Raw genomic sequence first — 13,264 nt, forward strand, 5'->3', positions numbered from 1 at the left:
GAAGGGGAGAGAAGAGAGAATGTCGGGGATGGAAGGGGTCTTAAAACCTCTGGAATAACACACAAGTTTAAATGTATGACAGAGCATAAGATAGATCTTCTGGCACACCGCACTTCAGGCAGCAGAATTTTGGCCATCTACCTTATCTATGCCTCTCATAACCTTATATACTTTTCTCACCCCTCGGCATTCAACTTCTCCAAAGAAAACAAGCCCAGCCTATCCAATCTTTCCCCATAACCTAAATTCTCCAATCCAGGCAACATCCTGGTGAATCTCCTCTCCCCTCTCCAGTGCAGTCATATCCTTCCTAGAGTGCAGCAACTAGAACTGTACACAAAACTCATAATGTGGCTTAACTGGTTATATTTTGCAGTATAACATCCCAACTTTTATATTCTATGCTCCAACTGATGAAGACTTCTTCACCACCTATCGACCTGTGTTTCAGGGAACAATGGACTTGGGCTCCTGTTCAACAACATTCCTTAGTGCCCTACTATTCACTGAATATGTTCTACTCCCATTTGACTTCCCAAAATGCATCATCTCACACTTTTTGGGATTAAATCCCATCTGCCAATGTCCTCCCAACCTTCCATCTGATCTATAACCTGTTGTAGCCTAAGACAACCTTCCTCGCTATCCACAACGACACCAATTTTCATGCCGTCTTAACTTATTAACCATACCTCCAACATACACATCCAAGTTGTTAACATGTATCATAAACAACAAAGGTCCCAGCCTCGATCCCTATGCTACAACATTGGTCACAGATTTCCAATTAGAAAATCATCCTTCTGCCACTACCCTCTGCATTCTATCACCAAGCCAATTTTGGATCCAATTAGCTAGCTCACCTTGGATCCCATGTGCCTTAACCTTTTGGACCAGCCTACCACGCGGGACCTTATCTGTGTGTGCACATGTTTGGGGTATCTAAAACTAGGGGACATCAGGAAGTTAAAGACAGGCCTATCAGGACTGATGATTTTCACACCCATCACGTGGCAGAAACTTGGCAATTTTGTTTGGTTTCCAACTGGCAACTGATGCTAGGTCAATCATTAGTAGATATTTGGTAAGCGGTGGTATTAGGGGATGAGGCAAGAGAACTAGTTGTGATCTGGTAAATGGAGCCGCACTACCACCAAGACAGGGCGGGTGGTTCAAGAGATAGAAGGTGGGGTCAAAAGGTGAGGCTTCAATGTAAAGCAGCAGTCACCCAGGACAGGCCAGGATTATTTATTGAGCCAACGCCAGATTCCCAAACAAAGAAGGCATTACAGTGATGTATCTCTGCTGACTTAGTTATCAATCATAGCCACCTGAAAGTAAATTATAGTTGCTTGACATTTATAACAGCCATGGGAATGGACAGGACAACTCAGTAGAGGTGACCTGTTTCTATTAAATAAATCATTCTCATTTTATTACCTCAGAATGATCACAGTGGAGACTAGGCATGAGACAACATACTCTGCGGTTATTTACAACTCCACTTGTGACAGCAGCAGAGGATTTATCCTCATCATTTAAATTCCTTGGGGGAAATGTACATGGTATTTGAAGTTGTTACATATATATTTCAACTCCTGTGGTTCAGATTCTGCTAAAAAGAAATTCTACCAATATGTTTTGTAAACGTGTGATACATTTTAATGCCACTAAGCAAAGAAAGTGGTGACTTGTATTCTTTCATTTTTGGGGAAAAAAATTACATATGTCCACTAATCTTTGCATCAAAATGTGCTTCTTGATTTCACTCCAGAATCCCCTGGACTTATCTGAATTCCTCCCCCAGAAGGAATAACATTTACCTGCTGTGTGCCCTTTAGACTTTGTAATCATCTCAACTAGTTTGCCATCTAATCCGCTAAAAAGGACAACATTTTTATAACAAGTCAGCATAATTCATTCCCACAGTGGCTCAATTGGAAGCAATGTCACCTCTGAGTCAAAAGGTTATAGGTTCAAGTCCCTCCCTGGAGGTAAGAGCACAAAAATATCTGCACTAGCATTCCCATACAGTTTGAGGGAATGTTGGAGTGTCAGCAGATCTCTTTCAGATAAACTGTTAAATTGAGGCCATTATTCTCACAGGAAGACACAAAAGATTTCCACAGAGCTAATTCAGTAAAGAATTGTGGAATGATCTCTCAGTCAATATTTATCTTTCATTCAACACTACTAAGGAAAGAGCTGATTATCTGTTCATTATTACATTATTGTTTGTAGGAGGTAGCTGTGCCATCTTTTTTATGTTACAACATGACTATACAAAAAATGTTTTTTATTAAAAGAGACAATGTGCAAATGTAAGTCTGACTTTCTTTTCTCCAAGTCCTTACTTCATTCTGATGAATCTGCACTGCACCAAGGTCAGGATAATATTCCTGGAAGTTTGGAACCCAAAACTGAGTGAGTACTTTCGATGGGATCTGTGTATGACCGCATCCTTCCCTCATTTTTGCAATCCAGCTTCTCATGATAAAGGCTCACATTTTCAATAGTGATATTTCCTGAAGCTCTTGCTTTCTGTCCACATATGAAACTGAAAAGGCTTTCATCAGAGACACAACTCTGAGCCCATTTATGGTGACAATGATAAACTCTCCCTCTTCATCCTTTTTAATTTGTATATGGTCTTTGACATGGTTGACCAGACCATCCTCGCCACCACTGTCCAGCTAGATGGGGATAATTCCACGTAATTCCATCCTTTCCTATCCAATCTAAGCCAGTGAATCACCTGCAAAGGCTCCTCCTCCCTTACTCATACATATCTTTCTCATTTCTCATTTACATACCTCTCGGCAACAAAATCCAAAAACATTATACAGGGCTCCAGATAATGGCAAACTCTGCTTCACCACCACTTTCTCCAACCCCCTAGTTTCTCCAAGCTGTCAGACCTCTTGTCCAATATCTAATGCTGGGTGAGCAGAAATTTCCTTCAACTAAATACAGAAAACCAAAGCCATTCTCTCCAGCTCCCACCACAAGCTCTGTGCCTTACCCACCATCTGAACCAAACTTATTGCACTTTGGGGTCATATCTCACCCCAGGCGAGCTTCTGACCATTTATCCACACCATCATAAAAACCACCTATTCCCATCTGTAATGTTGCCTAGTTTTGCTCCCTGCTTTAGCTCACCTTCTGCAGAAACTCTTTACCACCTCTAGACATTCTTAGGCAGCTCCTAAATTCTAGTTGAGATTATCCAAAACTCTGCTGTCCATGTCTTATCTCATATTTACCCACCAAACCTTTTCTTGCTGACTAACATTGTCTCCTGTTTGTTCAATGTAATAGTTTCAAAGTTCTTATCCATGCTTTATCCTTCCCTATCACTATAACCTTCAGTTCACCAATTCTCTCCAACAAATCTGTGCTCCTCCACTTCTACATCCTTGAGCAAACCCAATTTTAATTGCTTTCCTGTCACTGGGTGTGCTTCCAACTGTTGAAGTGCCACCCCATAAATTTCCCCATCTTGTTCCCCTCTTTCCTCTTTAAGGATATTTCTTCAAAATGTAGGTACAGCAAGTAATTAGGAAGGCAATACTATTTATTGATAATAAACAGGCTAGTCTCACCATCACAGAAATTTGCTTCAGGAAGTATGTGGTAAATTTAAAGAAATTGTGTGTGGCAGCATACTTTGGGGAAAAATAGCTGCAAATTGCCGTAGGTAACAATAAGCATTGCAAGATAGAAGTCATTTCTATGAGACACTTTTTAAGCCTTTTCAACTATATGAAAAGCTGGCATAGAATATAACTCAGAGGCCCTTATAATACATTCCACATACTCCCAAAAGGCATATACACAAACTCATTGCAAGGAGTACAAGGATATTTAGCCACTATCATGGAAGAAATTGGGTAGAGCCTCTAGACTGATTTGGTGAGGTAGTGGTGAATCCTCAGGGCTGCTTCCTTTGAATGAAATGTTGGTCTTAACCAGGGCACTGGAGGAAGCCAGTCATTTTGTTTCCTTCTGAACGAAAGTGAAAATGACCGCCTTTCATCTATGAAAGCTTTACTCATTGTGAATGATGGTTATGGTGTCAGAGTGTAGCCCTCAGACTATCCTAGGACAGCACTGCTGGAGCTTCCCTACAGCCAGCTTCCTCATTCATCAATAACCTTCCCTCCACTGTAAGAAGTGGACTGGATTTGCTTACCGGTGTTTTTATGGAGCATAGTGGAAATCTGGGACTCCTGCTGGGGCAAATGAAATTTTTGAGAGAGATTCTTGTAAGCTATTTGTTATGCGATGGTCTCTAGGAATGTGTAGTAAAGGACAGTACCCTGGTGCAGCTAATAGAGCTGCTGCCTCACAGTGCCAGAGATCTGACTTCGATCCTGACCTCTGGTGATGTAGGTGTGGAGTTTGCACATTCTCTCTGTGACTGCACGAGCTTCGTCTGGGTGCTCCAGTTTCCTCCCATGTTCCAAGGATGTGTTGATTGGTAGGTTAATTGGCTACTGAATATTGCCCCCACCCCACCCCTCGTGTAGATGAGGGGCAGAAACTGGGGGTGGGGAGAGTTGATGAGAATGTGGGGAGAATAAAGAATGAGACTAATGTAGGATTAACATAAGTGGGTAGTTGATGGTGAGTTCAGACTCGGGGGGCCAAAGGACCCATTTCCGTGCTGACCTCTCTTTATGACTCTCTGTGAAAAGCAGGAAAATGGTGTGTTCAGGTACAGAGCAGACATGATCCAATAGAATGATAAGATACGATGAGATATCTTTATTAGTCACATGTACATCGAAACACACAGTGAAATGCGTCTTTTGTGTAGAGTGTTCTGGGGCCAGCCCGCAAGTGTCGCCACGCTTCCGGTGCCAACATAGCATGCCCACAACTTCCTAACCCGTACGTCTTTGGAATGTGGAAGGAAACCGGAGCACCCGGAGGAAACCCACGCAGACACGGGGAAAACATACAAACTCCTTACAGACAGTGGCTGGAATTGAACCCGGGTCATTGATGGATCCGATGTGAGGGATATTTGCTACATTCAGCTCTGTTCAAAACATCACTGATTATGACTGGCCAAAATTATGCACAATACCAACTGCTCCGGTCACTCACTATCCACTCTACTCCTGCCCTAACTTTTTGTTGTCCTCTGCTCCCAGGTTTCCAGGCTTCACTGCTCCCCCTGTTCCAAAAGTCCAGCCGTCTACAAGTGACAACTCGGTCTCAGGCAGTGGATGCTGGAGCATCATGCCTGGATGACCCTTATGACCTCTTGACATCTATCAGGCATCTTTAACTGTTTTTAAATGTCTCTATAATTGGAGACATTTGAAAAATTGTAGTGATTTATTCATTAAAAATCTAATGTTAATAATAATAGTAAGAAAGCTAAAAGGTAATACATCCTTAAAAAGCAATTGAAATCAATTAAAGACATTGATTAAGTAAAATAAAGAAAAAACATCAAAATTATTTACCTACACATACCTTTTCAATCCAGGTCAGTGATCCCATTCAAATAAATCGGTACATGTATCAACCAAGGCTGGAATAAAGTTGAACAGCTGTTTGCGAGGTGCTTCTGATCCCTTGACTCAACCGAGCGAGTGAGTAGTCAGATGTGGAGGCGTTTAACCTCCAACTCATTCCTGAGATCCATGTTGCATTATGCAGGCATGGACATCAGGAATGAGCTGAACCGCACACTGCAGCTCGCAGCAGTTCCCTACTGAACTGCCGGCTAGCAAGCAGCGCAATCCAGCCGGATACTCTTCAGTAGATCTATAGGATAACTTCAACAGCATTTGCAGTCTCACGGCCCATGCATACTTCCAAGAATAAAAGAAGTAAATCAGACTGTCACTATGAAGCCAACAGTATTTTGACTTGGACAGTTAAAGTCCTGGAATTTCTTCACATTTATAATTATGGCATTTCACCAGTGCAAGCACCACACGTCTATATAGTTCAGGGATGCAAAGTTTCATCAATATCTGCACAGGGCAACTCGGGAGAAGCAGTGAATGCAGCCCTGGCAACTTGTTTCACATCCTGACTATGAATGCTTGAAGTCCTAGTGCCCACATTACTCATTCCAACGGGAGAATCCCTTCTTGGTTTTGAGTTCTGGGAAGTCCACGAGGATATGATTCACAGTCCACGTTTTCAGTTTTTGCCATAACCAGATGACTAATTCTGCCTTCTAAGGCTCATTCCCCGAGCAGCTCCATGGTGAGTGGACAGAGTAAGTTACCACAGGGAATTAAGCACACCTTAAACCTAATAGTAACTTGTGCCTACCAGCCTATGGACATTAGCCTGTCACTTGCTCTGATGCAGTACTAGAGGTAAGTATAATCTTACAAATGCAGCAAAACAGCCATTTTAATAAGGAACATGATACATCCCCATCTTTTTAAAACCCTGGTTTCCTTTTTTCATCCACTTAGAGGATGTGTACATTACAGGCAAGGCCAACATTTGTGGACCATCCCAAATTAACCTTGAGAAGGTGGTGATGAGCAACTTTCTTTAACCCACTGCAGTTATTCTGATGGAGAAACTCCCACAGCACTGTCAGGCAGGGAGTTCAGTTTTGAAGTTAGGTTGGTGTGGGATAGAGTGGGGAACCTGCAAATGGTGTTGTTCTCATGCACTTGGTGCCGTTGTCCTTCTCAGTGCTGGAGGTCATGTGAAGGAACTGCTGAATAAACCATTGCAACTCCTCAATCTTGGATTATTATGTCAGCTGCGCTCAGAGTAAAAGAACTCAAATCTCTGCAACAGCACTTGGCAAAAATCAAATCTGGCCCTATTTGGAAAATGAAAATACTCAAAATAAATGTTGAAAAAGTCTCTCAGCAAAAATTTGCCTTGGACATCATTGTTTGATTCTGTTAATCTGCATATCTACTGTGCACCAGGTGCTTGGTTCCTGGTATCAATTTATTTTGGCAGTAAGCACATTTAAATGCCGTATACTTAAGTAAATGGGCTTTCCATAAAATATGGGACCGATTTTCAGCTCCTGTAGAGAAAGATAAATGTACTGACAGGCCAAACATCCAGGTGGAAAATTCAGTCGAACAATGTCTTTACATAAACCAGACAATCTGGTATTGTAGCAGGTTGTAATTTAATGATTTTTTTTCTCTCAAAATCTTTTAAGCACAAGCTGGAACATAGATAACATGCTGTTTTGTGAAAGTGAATAATAATGTTCTGATGAGGAAACATTCTCTGCTGAAATTATCTATGTTGCTCATTATCTCAATGGCAGTCAGAACCTTGGATGGAGAGCAAGCCTTTACTTCTGTACTGCTATTTCTAGAAGTTTGGGCACCATGAATGAGGTGCCATCAAAACAAATGATTAAAAATCTCAGCTCCCAAGATCCTTGAAACAATGTGAAGTATGTCATTATGAATACAGTAGAGGGACAGCATTAACGTTACACAGAAGAAGCAAGGGCAAGTTGTCTGTAACTTGTGCTGTGATACAGTGTTAGCCTGAGCATTAAAACGTAGATTACAGAACTTTCCTCTCTTACACTTGTGATTTGAACACTTTAAATCCAATTGTTTATTCTTACAATTTTGTTCACTTTCAATTCCTGTCCCAGTTTTGTCGGCATTCTTACCACTTTCTTGACGAATTGTCTGCACCATGAAGTTACTTACCTTAATTCTTTTCAGATGCTGTTGGATCACTGAGGATTTCTACCACTTTGTACATCCATATTCCCTACATATTAGTGGCTGCTATATGTACCCATTTATAAAGTTGAGGCAAATTGTACAATGTGTGCCAGTTGATGAGCTTGCTGCAACAGTTCAGAAGACAAATCAATATATGGTGTCAAAATTGTTTTACTCTGCCTGTCATATTGAAATATTAAACTTATGAGTGAAACATACAAAATTGTACCTGGTAAGCAATGTGTAAGCGAATTCCTCAAAATTCTTTCTCATTTGCAGTGAATGTATTGGATTAACAACAGGAGAACAACCTCTTTCCAGAATCCCTTACTCTTTAATGGAATACTCGTGAGTGCAATAGGATTGTACTTTTTACTTCATTTATTTCCCAGCCCCCAACCCATTGCCGTCTTCCTAAATCCCATTACCCCTTCCCACCCTTCAGTGAGGAAGTATATAACCTCAGTCTTGCATCACCTGTTGATACTAAGCACAGTGGCATGGCTGGTAGAGCTGCTGCCTCACTGCATCAGCGACCCAAGTTCGATCCTGACCCCAGGTGCCGACTGTGCGGAGTTTGCATGTGCTCCCTGTGACACATAGGGAATTCCACTGAGAGCTCTGGTCTCCTCCCACATCGCAAAGATGTGCAGGTTGATAGGTTAATTGGCCACTGTAAGTAGCCCCTGTGATTGGTGAGTGATGAAATCTGGGGGAGTTGATGGGAATGCAGGGAGTAAAGCTTACAGGGAAAATTAGTGGGGGCATAAAATTTCTTTGTGAGCCAGCATAAACTCAATGGGCCAAATGGCCTCCTTTGATGTCAACAAGAAATATGAAATACACTATTGGGCAGAAAGGTAGACCTGATGGAAGTAACGGATGTACAAAGACGGATTGGGGAATGCTAGGGGAATCTAGCATAGAACTAAGAGCTAGGCCTTTCAGGAGTGGTTAAGAAACATTTGTACACATCAAGGGAATTAAACATTTGATACCTTCTTCCATAAATGACACTGAATACTTAGACAATTGATAATTTTAAACATAGGCATTGAGGAGCACAGGGAGTGTATGAAAGTAAGTCACAGCTCAGTCATGATCTACCAGAGGAATTGGAGTGAGGGGCTTCAAAGCCCCCTCTTGTTTTCATGTTCCATTGGGATGATCTTCAAGCACTTGGTATTGGGAGGGAGGGTGCCATGTCAGCTGGTGGTGCCAGCTGGAATCCTGGGCAAGACAGCATCTGCACTCTTCTGATTTTCATGTGAAAGAACTGTCTGCTCAAATTTACCAATTTGTTTTGTTGGCAGAAACCTTCTGCTGGCAGTAAAGTTACCCCCTCGAGTGAAATAAGCTCCAACATATCAGAGTATTGATTGTCTATTTCCCTCACCCAACAATGCTGTAATAAGCTTTACATGAAAACAGCTGGTTGAAGTATTAATCCTCTTACCTCTTAATGCATTGTCATCTAGTCTCACATCCAATAGATATTTGTACAGAATTGGATCTTTATTTGAGTTTCTGGAGAACAATCTATGGCTGCAAAATTTGACTGCAGAGTACACATTTTGTTTAGAACATAGAACATATAACATTACAGCAGAGTACAGGCCCTTCGGCCCATGATGTTGTGCCGACATTTTATCCTGCTCTAATATCTATCTAACCCTTCCCTCCCACGTAGTCCTCCATTTCTCTATAATTCATGTGGCTATCTAAGATTCTGTTAAGTGTCCCTAATGTATCTGCCCCCACAACCTCTGCTGGCAGTGCGTTTCATGCACCCACCACTCTCTGTGTAAAAAACTTACCCCTGACATCCCCCTTATACCTTCCTCCAATCACCTTAAAATGATGCCTCCTCATGTTAGCCACTTTCACCCTGGGAAAAAGTCTCTGACTGTCTGCTTGATCTATGCCTCTTATCATCTTGTACACCTCTATCAAGTCAAGGTATAGATTTTATCCGAGTGTGGCATCCAGCATGCATGAATGTTGCCAGCTACCAAGTTGTTGACCCATGTAATGCCAATGTATATCCAGAGTAAACAGACTGAATCATAAATCACAGTGAGCATTAATATGAAGCCAGTGCGACCAAAATCACAGTCACTACTCTGTCAGTGACAGAGCTACACCTCACAGAGCGAATGGATGTACACTAACAGGAAAGATCCCAGCCTTCACCGTTGAGAATGATCATCAGCATCTTTTGAGCTGGTTGCTAAGTGTTATCTACTTAGCATTGTTATAGCTTCTACATTTCTTTAAAATTGCCAAGTGTGCAGAAGAACTCTGACTTGACTTCTATGCTTCCACAATCACCATGGGCCCTCGGATGTTCTCGAATGACATTCAATTTGAAGTGAAGCACGGCAGGGAGAACAAGCAAAAGACACGAGCCGCTGAGAAAGGGCTGAGCAGCAGAGGAAAGAAAGGATCCCAGCAGGAGCCTTAATTCACCCAGGGATACCAAGGTGCCTTCTCCCTCTGGATCTCAGCAGAAACAAGGCATGATGAATCTGCACTTCAATAATGGTTATTAAAATATGCATTATTCATAAAAATCCAAATGTGTGCAATGTAGAATATTTAAGGCAACATTTTTATTCTGTCATGTTACTCTCAGACTTAAGTTACTCTTTATATACAACCTTTGAGTAAATAGTCCATGGGGTTTTAATGCAGATCTCAACTAATTAGCATTCTGTGGCACTTCAATAGCAGACCACCACTGAGCCATGCCACATACTTAGTCACAGCTACAACTGCAGAGCCAGCACAAAGAACATTTTGCCAGCATCTGCAAAGGTCACAGTGGCCATGCACTTCTACGCTTTATGGTCGTAGTTTCCAGGCCGGAGTTAGATATTTCTTCTACATATCCTTGTCTGGTGCTCACTATTGAATAAACAGAGCCAGAAACATATCATTCTCCCATGCCTGAGGAGGGCATGCAGAACAGGGAGCCAGCTTTGGGAGGACTGTGGCTTCCCATGGCACAAGCTGCCAATTACTGCACTCACGTGTCAGCTCAAACATATACCATAAGCAGAAAAGATCCCACTCCCTCAGTATCCAGCTGACGTGTGACTAACCAGAGCGCATCATGCAGTTCGATACTCAATACAATCTCCAGCAGGGTCACCCGTGTTTGATCTTACGCAACAAATGACAGGGTGGCTACAGGGTGAAGCTTGCTACACACTCACCACTTTGCCTCTGGTGTACAGCTCAAGCATGTACAAGTTACTAAAAGCTAATAAGCAGATACATAGCAAGGGAAGGCTTTTATTGCAAGAGGATTTGAACACTGGGATGAAGATTTTTTATTACATGGCACTGTTTAGACTACACCTGGTGTACTGTGAACAATTTTGTTCTCCTCATCTAAATAAAAAAGGATATACTTGCTATGGAGGGAGTGCAGTGATGATTGACCAGGCTAATTTCTGGGATGGTGGTGATCTGTCAGAAGAGGAGAGGTTGAGTAGGCTAGGACTCTATTTTGTAGAAGAATGAAAGATGACCTCATTGAAATGTGCAGAATACTTCGTGAGCTCAAAAGGGTTGATGCAGAAGGATGTTTCTCCTGGCTAAGGAGTTCAGGTGTCAGCCGTTTCAAAGTGAAGGGTAGGCTATTTAGGATTGAAATGAGAAGCGCCTTCACTCAAAGGGTGTTGAATCTTTGTTAGAAGATTCCTTCTTACCCCAGAAGAAGGCTCAGTTATTGATTGCAGTAAGAACTGGGATTGATAGATTTTCTGGATGTTAAAGGAATCAAGGGATTTAGGAAATAATCAGAGTCTATGAGGTAGAAGATCAGCCACAATCTTACTGAGTGGCAGAGCAGGCTTAAGGGGCCAAATGGCCTACTCCTGCTCCGAATTCTTCAGTCGACGAGCAACTTACATACAATGAATGCAATGATTCCACACATCTGACAGAGATTGTGAATAATTTATATTAATTTATGTTAATTTATGTTTGTAATGTACTGTGCTGTTGCTGCAAAAAGCTGATTTTCCTGGCACTTATACCCTGGGCATGGATGCCCATGACAATAAACTTGAACTTGAAACCTGAATTTGAGAAGATCCTTGACATGCTCTGGCAGCCATTCTGCTGAGTAGGTGACAATACATTTCCCCTTTGAGGAGTGCTGGACTAACTTGAAACTGGTGCTAACCACTCATGGCTCACAAGAACACACCTCCTGAAGAGGTGATGAGGCCAGCAGCAGCACAGTTTGGGCACTGGCTGGATGCATGTATCAGTAGCAGCACAAATGTGGAGTGGCACAGATAGAGTTTGTAAAGCCATACAGCACAGAAACAGGCCCTTCAGCCCACCATGTCCATGCCAACCATCAAGTACCTATCTATATTCATCCCTTGCTATGCCCACTATGCCTTGCAAATCTCAAGTGTTGCATGCTCCAGTTCAAAAGGGCACAGGTTAATCACGCACACATTTAGAGATGCTATCCACTCTCTCTACGTGTGGGGATATTCATTTGATGCAAGCAGCACTCAGGATACTCTGTGTTTGATTTGTTATCAGTTCATCCCTTCAAAAAAATCACACTAGCTCAGACAATAACCATTAAAGCTGGTGGATGGAGAGTTCATGTTCCAATTTGATAACAACCTGGTAGGCTGCACTGCACCTGTGGTAACACTCAGCAAAACACTCTTTTGTGTAACAGCCTTTCAGCGTAACAGAGGGAGCTTACAAATAGAACCGATATAATCGTCCAAGGGTCATGGCTTTCAAGTGTTCTGTCAGATTGTGAAATGAACTGCAATATTTTAATGGGGGTATCAAGTTATTATCATACATCAGTGTGTTGCTTAGGCTGAATATTACAGTTCTATTAAGATTACAGAATCTAAATTTAAATGCAATAGAAATTGCATTGGTGATTATAGCACATCAAACTCTTCAACTGATTTGTTTACTTCCTAAACAGCAGAGTAAATAACTGTTCAGCAGAGGACAGCAAAGCTTCCAGTTAAGGTAGCAATTGTCTCTTGTGTAATTTCTCCCAGTCAGAATTAAAATACTTCTCTTCCAAAAGCAGTGTCTCTGCTTGTTGTGTTTTCCCCCTCTTTTTCTTTGTTTCTCAAACACTTTCTACTGTTCTCTCTGCATCTTTCTCTCTAAAAACCTATTTCTCATCTTCTCAATTTGTAAGCTTCTGTATGCATCTGCTTTGGGCTTGCCCCTCCTGTCCTATGTCTGCATCGATTGAATCAGTTTCCAACTTATGTCTTTATGAAAGGTTAGCATCAGTGAATAGATGACCATGTAATCTGCTGAACAGGGCAATGGGGTCAAAAGCAGGAATGAAAGGCCGGGGTGAAAGCTCCTGCAAAATATGAGAGATACAGACAAACTGGGAACCAGGACTAAGGTCCAAGCTATGGAAGACCAGAAGCCTCAAATGGACGGAAGGAGGAGGGCAGAGGAGGAAGACTGGTGTTTTAAAATATAAGATGAAAATTGGTTCTAAGAAAAAAAAATCATCAGTAAGGAAATGTTGCTATACAATATGC

The 13,264-nt window shown here is 41.9% G+C and overlaps 1 protein-coding gene across 1 annotated transcript in view; it reads right to left on the reverse strand.

Moving 5' to 3' along the window:
* Positions 1 to 13,264, reverse strand: part of rgs6 (regulator of G protein signaling 6) — a 470,045-nt gene that overhangs the window by 122,810 nt on the left and 333,971 nt on the right. The gene's annotated exons all lie outside the window — the stretch shown is intronic.

The sequence above is a fragment of the Pristis pectinata genome, chromosome 1 (genome assembly GCF_009764475.1).
Source record: "Pristis pectinata isolate sPriPec2 chromosome 1, sPriPec2.1.pri, whole genome shotgun sequence".
NCBI lineage: Eukaryota > Metazoa > Chordata > Chondrichthyes > Rhinopristiformes > Pristidae > Pristis > Pristis pectinata.